The 15425-nt window shown below is 44.8% G+C and overlaps 1 protein-coding gene across 5 annotated transcripts in view; it reads right to left on the reverse strand.

Annotated features, from left to right (window-relative positions):
- Positions 1-15425, reverse strand: part of TENM4 (teneurin transmembrane protein 4) — a 782056-nt gene that overhangs the window by 536960 nt on the left and 229671 nt on the right. The window lies entirely within an intron of this gene.

The following is a 15425-nucleotide window of genomic DNA, read 5'->3' on the forward strand; positions in this document are numbered from 1 at the left end:
CTTTTTGGAACAAACTTGCAAGCAATCAAATACCCAGAAATGGGTGGAGCTCTCTCAGGGGATGCCCTTTCATTGCAGGTACGCAGTCTTGGGGCTGGACAGCTCACTTAAGCAGGGTGGCTGGATGTGGTGCCCTTGTAGTCTAAGAATCAACAATTCTACTCATCTGCAATTTCTATTGATTTCCACCCATCTCTAAAATTTTTCAGGAACATGTCCCGGAGGGTTTAGTCCCAGACAGTAATCCTCTGCTGCCTGTTTTCCTGCTGTGGTTGGCAGACATTCAATCCAGACAACTCCTCCTCCACAGCAGCTGACAATGGCTGTAAGGAGTGTGCCACGCAAGGGTGAAAAGTGGTTCCCTGGGGTTGGCACCCAGCATTCTCTGCCTTTGCAGCATACAGGACATCAGTGGCCTCGTCCTACCAACCAAGGTCATGGTGAGGCTGATGTGCAACTTCCCAGGCAGACGCCTTGGAAAAAACTGACTGAGATCCAGCTCAGGACCCGCAGGGTCTCTAGAAGCATCCAGTCACTCTTCTCGCCTTCTCTCCTGGGGTGCCGTTCATTGCTGCCCTCTAAAAATAGCAGTGGTTATTCAGGGAAATGCACCATGCTCTGTCTCTAGGGATGCCAATGCAGGCCTCTTTCAAAAATAGAACCCCAATCAGTTGTGCTTCCTAACTCTCTGCCTCTTCCTCCAGTCTCAGAATCCTTCAGAAGGACCCAGAGGCAGGGCAGCAGTCCGATGCTGGGCATCACATAGTGGGGAGAGCTAGAGCTGGGGCTTCTCGCCCAGGTTTATCTCCTTCTAAATATCTCTACTTTTAAAAGTCCACTTTACCTTACTCCGCAATGAATCTAGTGTCCCCCAGGACATGCCATAGGTTCCTTCATCAGTGCTGGAAGGGACCTCAGAGATTTACTCCCAGAGCAAACTTGGCCCAGGAAAGGCAAGGGTCATCCAAAGTCACGCATTAGAGCAATGCAGGCTGGGCCTTCCAGGCTTACTCCTCATCACTGTGTGGCCATGCCTGGTGCCCTTGAGGGACATGGGCATCCATTAAAACACTAGAGGCAGCTGCTATTTTCATCCCATCTCTCTTTGGCTCAGCTGACACATGGATGCCTTTCAAAGGCATCGTTCTTGACAGAACATTTCAAAGTCAAGGCAGGGGCAGGAGAGGACAAAGCTGTTGCTCCAGGCACAAGCACAGCCTCTGAACCTTTTGCCTGTCACTAGTAGTTTCTGTCCATACTAGGGGATTATTATGCCCTGGAAATACTTCTACCTGGGGCATTACAAGTGACTCATACTCTGGTTGCCTTAATACCCAGAGTCATCCAGGAGAGATGCTTGTCAGACCTTGTTTAATCAGTCCCAGCAGAGAGCATGCTTGAAGGATGAACACTATTATAATTATGCCCCACACAGCTTTCTGACCTTATTGAAAAAGTTCGTGCTGCAGAGGGTCTGCAGGAAGAATCTTTTGTTCCAACTGGTACAGCGTGGCCTATCATTAGGACTCATGAACATTAGTAATTCCAGAAGTAGGACATCACACAACACAGAGAATATGACCTTGGCTGGAAGAAGGCAGTTGGGAAGTTTGGGCTTGGCCTCATGCTATTCCATCATCTTGTGAGTAGGGCTTGAAAATTGCGTTTCTAACAGTAGTGTTTCTAACAGTAGTGTTGACACTGGTGGTCCAGGGACTGCACTTTGAGAACCACAGAAATAGCCACCTGCCTTGCTTTCCTCATGGGATTCTAGTGATGCCTCCTTTGGAAGAGCTGTGGCTAGTCCAGCTCTGCCATATGCCTGCTGTGTAGGACCCTCAGACCCTCACTTATCATCTCTGAGTCTTGGGTTTCCTACTTTTAAATGGAAATAACTCCTACCATGTGTACTTCAGAGTGGCGAGGGTCAAAAGAGAAATAACCAGGCAAAAAAAAAAATTCTGAAAATCATAAAGATATTCAAATAACACATATTTATTGGGTACCTACCATGAGTCAGAAGCTCTATTAGATGCAGGGGATACTGGCATGAATAAACCAGAATTCCTGCCCTTAAGGAGCCCAGGGGAGAATGGGGAAGAGGATAAATGAACCACTGATATAGTCCTGTGCAGTAACAGAGACTCACAGAAGCATGAAGGAGGGGTGGGGCAAGTGGTTGAAAGCCCTCTGATTTCAACTTTAGGGTGAAGGGAAACCACTGTAGGGTTTTCAGGTAAAGTGACCCAATCTCATTTGTTTTATGGGAAGATCAGTATGGGCTGGGGAATGAGTCATCAAGAGGTGCTAGGCTAGAGGCAGAGAGGCAGGGAGACAGTGGGGAGGCTGCTGCAGTGATCCAAGAGTGAATGAATGGAGATAACTTGATGAATTTGAGAGATATGCAGGATAGGATTCACACGGCTTCGTGACTGGCCAGGTGAGCGAGACAAAGAAGGAGGCAGAACCAGGGTGGCACCCAAGTTTCTGGTCCACTGACTAAGATGGGAAGGACTGGGGAAGTGGGTGGGGGAGGAGATGATGTGAGTCTCTTTGGGGCATGATGAGCCTGAGGTGTCTTTGCTGCCTCCTGTAGACACTGGTCACAGCACTGCCATGAACAGGACCTCGTCCCATAAACCACTGCCACTCTGACTGCCAGGTCTTCCCTGCTGTGAGGGACTTTTCCCCTACCACCCTACCCATGCTCTGGCTTTACAGAGCTGCTGTTCTCTGCCTCTTCCACATGCAGCTGTGCCTTTCTCATCCAGAGGCAGCTCCAAAATGAACAACAGTAGCAATCAGCGAGTAATCATCTTTTTTTCCCCCCCTATACAATGTCTGGGTGTGCAGATGATGTTTGTGATTGTTGCAAAAATGATGGCATGAAAAATTTGGCTCCTGCCAAAGAAAGGAAGGAAAAGAAAACCAGTTTAAATAAACTCACATAGTTCAGACCCGATTTGAAGCTTCTTAACCTGGAGCCTGCAAAGGTTCTCTGTCCCTCTGTTCCCTGTGGTGTTTGTTTGGTGGTTGAGTTTGGGGGTGGCTTGTAAGAACCTGCGAGGTTGGGACAGTCCAGTAGTGGCCCCTGGGGACTCTGAGAGTCAAGGTGATGGTGGATCTGCTCTAGCTTCCAGTATGAGTGCTGGACATTCATGAAGAGCAGCGCCCTGAGCTTTTCACTCACACACAGCTTAGCTCCTAGACAACTGAGAGGAGGTGCTCATGGTGGTTCTAGGTGGCTTTACGAGTACCCTAGACAGAAAGACCATGGACTAGAGGAGGCCCATAATGACAAGCTGTCACTGTTACTCTGTTCCCAGGACAGCCAACTGCATCCCACACTGTGCTAAAGGCTTTACCACTGTCTTGGTTTAATTTGTCCTCACAATTGTCCTACAAAGTAGGTATTAATAATCCCATTTTACAGACGAAGAAAATGGAGGGAAAAGTTAATTATGATACTGCAGCTAGTAACAGCAAAACTGGGATTCTAACCCAGGTTGCCTGATTCAAAAGCCCATGATTGAGCTATAATTAAAAAAAGACATATAATAACAAATATTGATGAAGATGTGGAGAAACTGGAACCCTTATATACTGCTGGTGGAAATGTGAAATGCCACAACCTCTGGAAAACATTCTGGAAGTTCCTCAAACAGTTTAACATAGCATATGATCCAGCAATTCAATACCTGGGTATTTGCCCAAGAGAAATGAAAACATATCCACAAGAACATTTGTATACAAGTGTTTATAGCAGCATTATTCATAATAGCATAAAGGTGAAAACAACCCAAATGTCCATCAGCTAAGAAATGGGTAAGTAGAATATGATATGTGCACACAATGGAATATTGTAGTTTTCTCCCTTTATCCACAGAGGATATGTTCCAAGGCCCCCAGTGGATGCCTGAAATTAAGGATAGTACCAAACCCTGTATATACTATGCTTTTTTCTATACATACATACCTACCTATAATAAAGTTTAATTTATAAATTAGGCACAATCAGAGATTAGCAATAATAAATAGAGAAATTATAACAGTATACAGTCAGATATCTGTATCATGGGGGATTGATTCCAGGACCCCCTGCAGGTATCCATATCCAAGAATCTTCAACTCCCTTACATAAAGTGGCATAGTACAGTCTGTAATTGTGGGTTTCTATCTGCAGTTGGTTGAATTCATGGATGCAAAACCTGTATGTCAAAAGGGCTGACTGCACTATAATAAAAGTTATGTGACTATCATCTCTTTCCCAAAATTTCTTATTTTGCTGTATTCACAGGAAACTGAAATTGTAGAAAGTGAAAGTACTATATTTGGCGAGAAAAAGGAATGAAGTACTGACACATACTACAACCTAGATAAACCTTGAAAACATGCTAAGTGAAAGAAGCCAGCCACAAAAAAACACATGTTGTATGATTTCATTTATACAATAAAATTTCCAGAATAGACAAATCCACAGGTGCAGAAAATAGATCTGTGGTTCCCTAGACCTGGCCAGAGCAGGTCTAGGTGGTGCAGGGGGTGGAGGCATTAGGTTAGGAAGAAATCTGGAGTGACTGTTAATGGATATGGGTTCTTTTGGGAGAATAATGAAACTTTTCTGAAACGGATTGTGGTGATGGTTTCTTGACTCCGCAAATACTGAAAAGCACTGAATTGTACACTTTAAATGACTGTATGTATATGTCAATTATGTCTAAATAAAGCTGTTATTTTTAAAAAGCAATGGTTAAATATTAAAAAAGAAAAAAATGAAGAAAAAGCAACTATAATCCTTCCAAGTAAAAGCATCTGGAATTATTATTTTTTATTCATTCAACAAATCTTGAGCCCCTACTATGGCCTGGGCACCTATCTCTGGGAGCTGTGACTAGAAGTTTCTAGTCTGGTTGGGGAGATACAATGTGGGTACAGAACCATGCTTCATGGTAGAAGAAGCCAAGGGAACTGAAACAGTAGGATACCATTTCACACCCACTAGACTGGCAAAAACTAACTTCTGATATTACCACAATGGCAAAAATGCAGAGCCATAGATAGGCTGATATACTGCTTGAGGGAGAATAAATAGGTATAGTTTGGAAGGAAATTTGGCAGTGTTTAGTAGAGCTGCAGATGTGCCTGCCCTGTGTCCTAGCCATCCTATGCACTCCTAGGGTATAGCAGGGAGAGTCTTACACATGTGCACAAGAGGATATCAGCAAGAACCTTCACGGCAACACAGCTCACACTGGATGACTGGAAACAAACAACCAAGTCCAGCAACAAGTGAAAGGATAAATGAGCTCTATTACAGCCACACAACGGGTTATACACAGTGGTAAGTTCCAACAAAACCCAATATATATCAAGTTTGAAGATATACCAAACAATAGCATCTATTGTTTGTGGATACTGTACATACATATGTAGTAAAAGTACAGAATTGTGTGGGAATGAGCAATACTAAATTCCAGATACTTGTTGCCTCTTAGGAAGGAGAGGAATGAGATTGGGGGGCACACCGTTGTCTTCAATTGTGACTATTATGTTTCTTTTAAAGTTTCTTGCAATATCTTTCTTTTTTTAAATTGAAATTTGTATTGAGATAATTAAGGATTCACATGCAGTTTTAAGAAACAAGAGAGAGGTCCCTTGTACACTCTGCCCAGTTTCCCTAATGGTAACATTTTGCAAAAGTATAAAATACTGTCATAGCCAAGATATGGATATTGATACAGTCTACCAATCATACTCAAATGTCCCATTTTACTGGTACTCATGTGTGTATGGGTTAAGTTCTATACAATTTTACCACTCGCATAGGTTTGTGTGTCCATCACCACAGTCGAGATACAGAACGTCTCCATAGGCAAGGATCCTCATGTGTCCTTTTATCTCCATACCCACCTCCCTTCCACCCCCAGCCCAGGTCCTCAACTCCATCAACCACTTACCTCATTTCTAAAATTTTGTCATTTCAAAAATCAATGAAATCAGACAGTAGTTAAGTTTCTGAGATAGTTTTATTCTCACTCAGCGTAATTCCCTGGTGATTCATCCAAACTGTTACACATAAGATAGTTCATTCCTTGTTAGTGCTGAGTAGCATTCCATAGCATGCATGGACCACAGTTCACTGTTCACCTGTTGAAGGACATCTAGGCTAATTCCAGTTTTGGCTATTATAATACTGAGAATGTTTTAATTCTTGGACTGGGTGGTAGGTATACAGATTTTCACTGTATTCTTTATTCTACTTTTTGATACAAGGAACACTTTATAATTGAAATGAAGGAAGAGAGAAAGGAGGCACTACTAATGTTGAACCAACTCCATGCAGCCACCGTGCTGAGAAGAGGGCAGCTCAGAGTACAGAACTCAGGGTGAAATCTAAGGCCAACGCCATGGGCCACTGGCAGGTCTGGTGTTCAGGAACAGGGCCAGGGTGCCTACTTGCTTCAAGGTTTTAGGCCTTATAGGGAGCAATGAAGCCTGTCCAAGTCCTTTAGCCTCTGGGCAAGTGCTTAGGGAACCTCCCCTATGGCAGAGCTCTTTCCCATGCCTGGGTGTCTGGGTGTGCTGCCCTGAAGCGGAAAAATCAAAAAGAAGGCAGAAGAAAAGAGCTCCTAGTCAGGACATCTAGAAATGCCCCTATGTTCCCAGGGGACAGAATGAAATCTGGCATCTCCTGAAGGCCTTGAGAGAGATCTAGAATTGCAGGAAAGTGGCTGCATGAACAGTGCTGGAACAGAGAATGCTTATTGGAAGGAACTGAGAGCTTTCTTCTAATTTGGGGTCAAAGCTATGTGGGGCTTTTGTTGCCAGTGGAAGATAATGAGGCCTTCCTTGATTCTCTGTGACATTCAGGTGCAGGGGACACAGGTGTAGCCCTGGCTTCCTGTGTACTTCTTACACTCTGATATAGTTTGGCTGTGTCCCCACCCAAATCTCAACTTGAATTGTATCTCCCAGAATTCCCACATGTTGTGGCAGGGACCCAGGAGGAGGTAATTGAATCATAGGGGGCCAGTCTTTCCCATGCTATTCTCATGATAGTGAATAAGTCTCACAAGATCTGACGGGTTTATCAGGGATTTCCACTTTTGCTTCTTCCTCATTTTCTCTTGCTGCTGCCATGTAAGAAGGGCCTTCCACCTCCTGCCATGATTCTGAGGCCTCCCCAGCCATGTGGAACTGTAAGTCCAATTAAACCTCTTCTTATTTCCAGTTTCAGGTATGTCTTTATCAGCAGTGTGAAAATGGACTAATACACATTCCTCACCATGTAGCTTTAACCTCCTTTGCCTAAATTCCTGCAAACACCAATTATGAATTTCTTAGTCCTGGGCAGGGCATGGGGCAGTGACAAATTCATGCTATAAACATTTACTGGGGGACTTCCTGGTGCTCAGACATCTCCCTGACCTCAAGAGCTCCCAGTCAGGACATCTAGAAATGCCCCTGTGTGCCCAGAGAATGGTGACATATGCTGGGAAGGCCACAGAGACTATCGGCTGTGGGATAGGGGCAGAAGCAAGGCAATGAGCCTGTGGGGTCGGGGCAGTCTGCCTGCAAGTTCATCTCCAGGGGGACCTGGGAGAATGAGCAGGAGTTTGCCAGGCTCAAAGTATCCAAAGGGCTCCACATGCTGAGAGAAGAGCTTTGTAAAAGTGCAAAGGCCAGGAAGCACTGCTATTAAAGCTACAACTACTGCTGCTGTTGCCAAGAATAATAATATCCCAACTAACACGGAGTGAGAGTGTTAACCATGTGCCAGGTGATGTCCCAAGTGCTTTATGTGTATTATTTGACCCTAACAACAACATTATTTTGTTATTACTACTATATCAATTATACACATAAAGTTCCAGAAGCACAGTGTGGCTACGTAACTTGCTTTAGGAGATGGACACAATTTGGAAGTAGAAAAACACAGATTTGAAACCAGAGCCTGAGCTCCCTGCCATCTCTGATGAACTCTTTTGGGAAAGGGGATAATACAGGCGGCTGGGTGTGGTGGCTCACACCTGTAATCCCACCACTTTGAGAGGCCAAGGCAGGTGGATTGCTTGAGCTCAGGAGTTTGAGACCAGCCTGAATAACATGGTGAAACCCCGTCTCTACAGAAAAATACAAAAATTAGCCAGGTATGGTGGCATGCACCTGTAGTCCCAGCTACTCAGGAGGCTGAGGTAGGAGGATCGCTTGAGCCCGGGAAGCAGAGGTTGCAGTGAACAGAGATTGTGTCACTGTACTCCAGCCTGGGTGACACAGCAAGACTCTGTCGCAAAAAAAAAAAAAAAAAGTGGGGGATAATTTAGGGCCTCCTATGATACTGTGAAAAGTCTGGGCTTCCTCTGGAGAGCAACGGGAAGCCACTGAAAATCACTAACTAGAGAGAGTCACAAGCCCACCTCTGATAGGAATGCTATTCCAGAGCCTGCTCTCTGTAACTGTACCATATGGCCTTCTAACATGCTTGCCTCTTAACATCCTGAAATTCTTGCTCTAGAATTCCTAGAGCAGAAGTCTCTATCAGGAGTCTCTCAGAGCACGGGGCATCTCAATGGCTAGCAGAGGCTAACAGCAACCAGAATACACATTCCAGTGGGGCAGACAGAACACCATGAAATTAATGATCAATTGCTACATAGTATTAAGCACATCTATGAGTAAGGCCTTTGCCTATTTTAGACAAGTGCTATTTATGACAGAGCAACAAACAGTGACAGATTGCTGAGGCTTGCCTTCTGAAGACCCAATTTTGGAGAATTATTCATCTTGAAAGCACTTCGCTCCACCCTGGTTTCCTCATGTGTAAAATGGGGGTGATAAGAATACCTACTATCACTGGGTTGTTGTAAAGATTAAATGAGCTAATACTACTCAGGCAGATACTGACCATGCCACAAATGGTAGTTCTTGATGTTGTTGTTCTTGTGATTATTTTCAACCCAGTGGGAAGAAGCTTGGCCTCATAGCAGATGACCCTGATCCAATTCCAGACTCCCCCACTTCCTAGCTGTGTGACTTAAAGTCATTGACCCTCTCTGAGGCTCTGTGGCCCCATCTGTGTATCAGAAATAACAATGCTTACCTCACTGGGTATTTGAGAGTGTTAAATGGACTGTGAAATGCCTAGCACAGTGGCTGACACCTAATAGCTACTCAACAAATGTCTGTTCTCACCCCTGGAGTGTTTTCTGCATACTTGGCTTTTCCACTATGGCCAGAATCCAAAGAGGCAAAGGTTTATGTGCTTCTCATTGCTCCTTTCTACCAGGGGAATTTTCACAAAGGCAATGGGAGGTGGAAGATGTCTAAAGACATCCATTTCCCAGCGGGTAAGTCAAGGCAGTACAGCGACAGAGGTCCACAGCCTTGCAAACAGCCCTTGGGCCACTACCTCAATGGCTTTGGATAAACTGACCACCGAGGTGTGCAGCCGCAGATGCAATTAGCAACAGGAAGCGAGTCCAATGATTGGGAGGATTTGGTAATTGAATCCACCAAGGATAATGACACTGACCTTCCTATTTGGAAATAAACTAGCATTTGGCTTGTAAATGGCTCTGCAATCATTCTGACTGCACACCCAGCACTGTGCAGCTTCCCTACTCTGAGGATGCAGGATAGGTAAAGAAGGATTGCATCAAAGGGGTTTTGGAAGAGCAGCAACATCCACAGCAGTGGGTGAGTTCGCTCTGCTAACCCCAACCCGGCCAGCCTTGGGAAAGGGCAGAGTTCCACACTTAGCTTCTGTGGCTGTCTGGTGCTCCTTCCCAAAGCATGGGAGCCCTGGGCCAGAAGGCGTTCCCTCACAGTATTCCTTTTTTAAGCAAATCGGGAACTCTTGAGTTTCCAGCACAATCTGTGGCACCTTTTAAATCTCATCTTAGGTTCACTGCTCCTTCTTCTTCCCTAAGCCTATTCATGTGTTCAGTTAGTCCACCAGGAATAGTAATGAAGCTAACACTGGGTGCTGGAAGACAATGGTGGTATGGGGAGGCCGCGGGCATCCTGAGTGCTCTGAGTGGAGACTGGAGGTGCAATCACAGGGAAGCAGAAGAAGCCTAGGAAGATAGACATGGTCTGGAAAGAAAGAGCTGAAACCAGCATGAGGTTATCAGTGGTCACTGCAGCACTGCTAAGGACCACTCCAACCTCACCAGTCAGTGCATGGCACCCTGCCAGAACCAGCCTCAGCATTTCTCCTTGTGCGGGGAAAGTATGGTATTTCCAAAGGATAAGACAGTCAGGCCTGGCTTCAAACTCCAGCTTTACCAGGTATCAGCTATATGTCCTTCTCTGCATTGCAGTTTGATTACTGGAAATGGGGACATTTCTATCTCTTAGAGCCAAAAATATATAGGTTTTTATAGTGAAGATAAAACATACAATATGCCTAGCATAGATACCAAGCCATAGTAAGAGTTCAGTAAATGTTTATTTAGCCTTACTTAACAGACATAATTGGCACCATATGGGACAATATACTCTTAGCCTCATAAGGTTTGTCTGCTTTACTCAATATTTACATAGGAAGTACGGTGTCCTCTTTAGGATTATTTCTTCAGTCTGACCCTGAGAAAAAATGCACTATCCTAACTCCTTTGACTTCCCAGTTCCCATCGCCAGCCAGGATGAACAGGGCCTGACCATGTAATAATCTCTGTCACCAGTACCTGTATTTAATAGCAACATGGGGTTTACATCTTAATTGTCATGTCTTCCATGAAAAGCAAGCAACATGAAAGCAGGGATTATGGATTGTCTGCTGTGCGCATGGGAACTGTCATGGTAGACTCCAATTGGGCGGACCAAAGGAGCATATTGGTGTCCCTGTTCAATTTTCCAAGAACTGAAACATATGTCTGGAAAGATACAACAGAAACACATCTTTAAAAGAGCAGCAGTACGTAGCAGTAAACACTGAAGGCCAAGCAAACAGTGCCAAGCAAGCGTGGAGTCGTGGGAAAAGTGGTCATGGGCCTTGGAAGAGGCTGATGGGAGTCTGCAGTTTGAATCCCAGCTTTGGCTTTTACTAGCAAGGTATCCTGGGGAGCAGGGAGGGGAGAAAAATCTGCTTATCCATCTGAAAATGGGGAAAACACAGACAACTGCTGCGATGATGACAGGAAGAATGCCTGGCACATAGTGAGTGCTCAATTTGCTGCTGGTTTCTTTCCTCCTCCTTTTTCTCATTTCCCCCTCTCTTCTAGATAACTGGCATTACTTTATTTGCTAATGAATTAGAATTAGTAGTGGATGACTTTTATCTGCCTGTTGGTGACCATAGCCCTCTGTATACATACATTTGTACACCATCAAGAAGTTGCTTATAAAAGCACTTTCAATGGCTTCTTACTTTTTAAACAACAATCACAAAAAGCCCCACCTCCTTCGCCTGGCATCCAAACCTTTCCCCAGTAGGCACTGACCCCAACCTGGAACCCCACCTGCAACCACTCTTCTGCTTAAATGCTCACCCACCAGGGTTCTGGGTGAGGTGGAGAGTGCAGTTCAGCCTTGGGTTTGGAAAGATGGTAAGAAAGGCAATCTGAAGGCGGTCACACCAACTTGACCTTAAAGCACCAAGAAGATTCTGCTAAACAGACTAAGATGGGAAAAGCATTCTAGGCCAAGAGAATACCATGTGCAAAGGCCTAAGATCTCCCTACAGCAGCGAGGCATCATTCCAGGAGAACTCCTGTCCCCTGTCTACTGAGACTGTTCCCACTTCCCGTCTTCTCTTTACTAGATTCACGGTTGACTTCCCCCTCACTCCCCGCCGGACTCGGGAGTATCTCACCTTTTATACCCACAGTTTTCAAAGTGTGCGCCAAGGATCCCTGAGGGTCCCTAAAACCTTTCAGGAAGTCTGTGAGGTCAAAACTATTTATAACAACGCTACAACATCATTTTCCCTTTTCATTCTGGCTTTCTCATGAACTCACGGTGAAGTTTTCCAGGTTGAATGCAGAAGCAGATACCTCTATAAAGCCAAACGTTGAAGGGGTTTGCCAAAATGTAAAACAATGCCACTCCATTCATTTCTGTTTCTTTTGGAAAAGTCATGATTCATAAAAATATGTTATTTATGTTAAAGTAAGGGTTTATTATTGTTAATTTAAATAAGTGATAAATAACAATTTTAACATCTTTCAGTATTAATTAATAATATGTCAAATTTTGACAGATATAACCCACATAAATGAAAACCCTTTGGGGTCTTCAATAATGTTGAAGAGTAAAACAGAATGCTGAAATGAGAGAGTTTGAGCACAGGTGCTTTAGGGCATGCTGTGAAGAAGGCAGGAAGGCAGGGGAGGACAAGGTATATAAGTGTTCTTGGGCAGCCTCCTCAGGCAGCAATTTCTGCCCATGACTGGGATCCATTTTGAGTTAATTTTTGTATATGGTGTGAGGAAAGAGTCCAACTTCATGTTTTTGCACGTGGACATTTAGTGCCCCAGCACCGTTTGCTAAACAGATGACTCAGTCTCTCTGTGCCTTGGTAGCCATAACTCTAACGTGAACTTTAAAAGACCACCTTGCAAGGTGTTGTGACATTTAATGAGACAGAGAGAGAAAAACATGATGTGGGTTCCCTGGCATGTAGCAGATGGTCAATGCTTATAACTGAAGAAATGGACCATGGATCTGAAAGTGCTCTGAGGCACGGGCCATCATGATTACCACATGACCAGAGCTGTTCCATCCTTAAAGGTCTTTAGCACCCATTTTCTTGTCACCAAGGCCTGTGCCATCCTCAAGACACTGATTTGCAACCCCTTTCCAGGAACCCCTGTTTCTGAGTGGTCCTGAGAATCTTTTTCTTCTCCTCTTCCCTTTTTTGTCCCTTACTTTCTACCCTAAGTTTTTTATTAAATGTTCTTGGACTTAATTAATTTTAAATTGTTAACCTACTCAAATCCTTTTTGGAAAGGGGGTGGGAAGGCATGACTGAATGAATGAGTCAGTCAACTAAAAGACCACTAATTTGAAGACTGAAAAGTGAAGTGCCTGCAGCTAAAGTGACTCACAGGGGTCATCCCACTGCAGGTGTGAGAGGTGAGGCCGTGTGACGCTAACTCCAGGGCTCTCCACTGTCCCCATTTCCTCCTCCCACCCTGGAAACATCCTTTTAAATCACGTCTCCCTCCTCCACAGTGTTTGCAACACCTCCCGATTTAGTTTTCTCTCTGAATTTCATTAGTGTCCCATTTACCTCCTCCTCCTGATTTCCCAGCCGTTAAGCAGGAGGAGGCTAAGTTGGCAACAAGTCTCCGCCTCCTGACCGAGGGAGACGGGAACTCACAGAGGAGGAAAGGGGCCCCTGGGCTGCAATGCCAGATGCTGTTCTGGTCCACTGGGCTCGAGACAACAGACAGTAACTGGGTCCTATCTGTGTGTCAGGCACTGAGGGCTCAATGAGGAGCTATTCTTGCCCCAGGAAATCTCCAGGCTCATGGGATGAATGGATAACGTCTGTGCCATGTGGTGAAGGGACCTCACCCTCCTGGGCAGGCAGAGTGAGTGCATGAAAAGTGAGCTAGTGGTGGGAGGAGAAAGGCAGTGGGGACATTCCAGGAGGAAGGAACAGTGTATGTGGAGGCTGGATGGCTTGAATAGTAGCATGTAAGCAAGTCACAATATGGAACCTGTTCAATGATTTATTCTTACGCTCCCATTTTGAATCTTTACAAAGTGCCTGCCAGGTGCCAGGCATCTTTCCAGGCAGAAGAACATGGCAGGGGCCAATAAAGTAGGTCCCTGCCCTGTGGAGCTTGTGTTCTAATAGAAGAAGACAGAAAATAGGCAATTAAACTTGTCTAGTAATATACACACCAGGTAGAGACAGATGCTATGGAGAAAGGTTTAATCAGAAGAGGGGCCCAGAAAGAACTGGCCTGGGAGGACTGCTCCATCCTGCTAGACTCAGATTCTGCAGCCTAGTATTTTTGCAAAACGTCTTTCCTCCTCCAATTCAGATGAGTTTGATGGGACCAACTACGTGGAAGGCCCCCATGTAGACTCGGATGAGCAGCTGAGTCTCTTGGGCTGGGCGTTGGGGAACCAGGGAGAGAAAGTCCCCTGTGAAAGAGGGGTTGAAGAGGAGGAAGAGGAAACCACACTTCAGGTTTAGATGGGGTGGAGGTCTAGATCCAATGACTTTTAAATTTTAACTTTCATGTCACTATTACAAGTGAGTATGGTGAGGTTGAAGAGTTCAGCTTTTATCTTACTATGCTGAGTGAGCCTTGGTTTTCTTATCTTAAAAAATGGGGTCATAAGAATACCTTATGGGGTTGTGGGACTCAAATGAGATGCATCAATCAACTACTTGGCACAGTGCCTCAGTAAATGTGACCCCACTTTACCTGTCCCTCTAAAGAAAGCAAAAAAAAAATCTTTTTTTTTTTTTTTTTGAGACGGAGTCTCTCTCTGTCTGTCACCCAGGCTGGAATGCAGTGGCACAATCTTGGCTCACTGCAACTTCTGCCTCCAGAGTTCAAGTGATTTTCCTGCCTCAGCCTCCTGAGTAGCTGGGACTACAGGCACCTGCCACCACGCCTGGCTAATATTTTTTTACTTTTAGTAGAGATGGGGTTTTACCATGTTGGTCAGGCTGGTCTCGAACTCCTGACCTCAAGTGATCTACCCGCCTTGGCCTCCCAAAGTGCTGAGATTATAGGCTTGAACCACCAAGCCTGGCCAAAAAGCAAAAAATATTAATGGAGCTCCTCAGAGAACCTATGTCTCTATTGCAGAGCATTGATCTCAGTTTGTAGTTATACACTTGTCAGGGTGAGGGAAGAGCCTACCTTTGTTTTTATTCCTTGTGATATCCCCAGAGCTTAACATAGTGCTGCGCTCATGGTAAATCCTCCATATGTCTTTGTCGAATAACTACATAAATGATTAATCAGAAGTTACGTAAGGTCCAGACTCCAGCACTTTTTATTTGGAAGACCTTTGACAAGACTATTTCTCTAAGCCTCAATTCCTTTCCTGTAAAATGGAAATCATATCTACTGTGGCAGAGGAAGTTAACGCTCCTAAAATATCCATGTCTTCCCACACCTCCTGGAATCCCAGAAATCAGGCAGGACCACAGGGCTAGTTCTGGCCAATGGGCGGTGTGTCACTTCAGGACCAATGCATTTAAGAGTCAATGTTCAACCTTCCAGTGATTTCCTCCTCTGCTACAGAGACCAAAGTGGCCAATCATCCAGGTCGTACCCCTAAAATATGTCAGAGATTTCATCAGCCTGGTTGCTAAGTCACTAGGTAGAGCAAAGCTTTCCACCAATCTTGGATGGATATGTAGCATGAGAAAGAAATAAACTTTTGCTATGTTAAGCCACTAGGATTCTGGAGTTAATTTATTACTGTAGCATAACTAAGCCTAACAAGAC

This window comes from Pongo pygmaeus, chromosome 9 (assembly GCF_028885625.2).
Source record: "Pongo pygmaeus isolate AG05252 chromosome 9, NHGRI_mPonPyg2-v2.0_pri, whole genome shotgun sequence".
Lineage (NCBI taxonomy): Eukaryota > Metazoa > Chordata > Mammalia > Primates > Hominidae > Pongo > Pongo pygmaeus.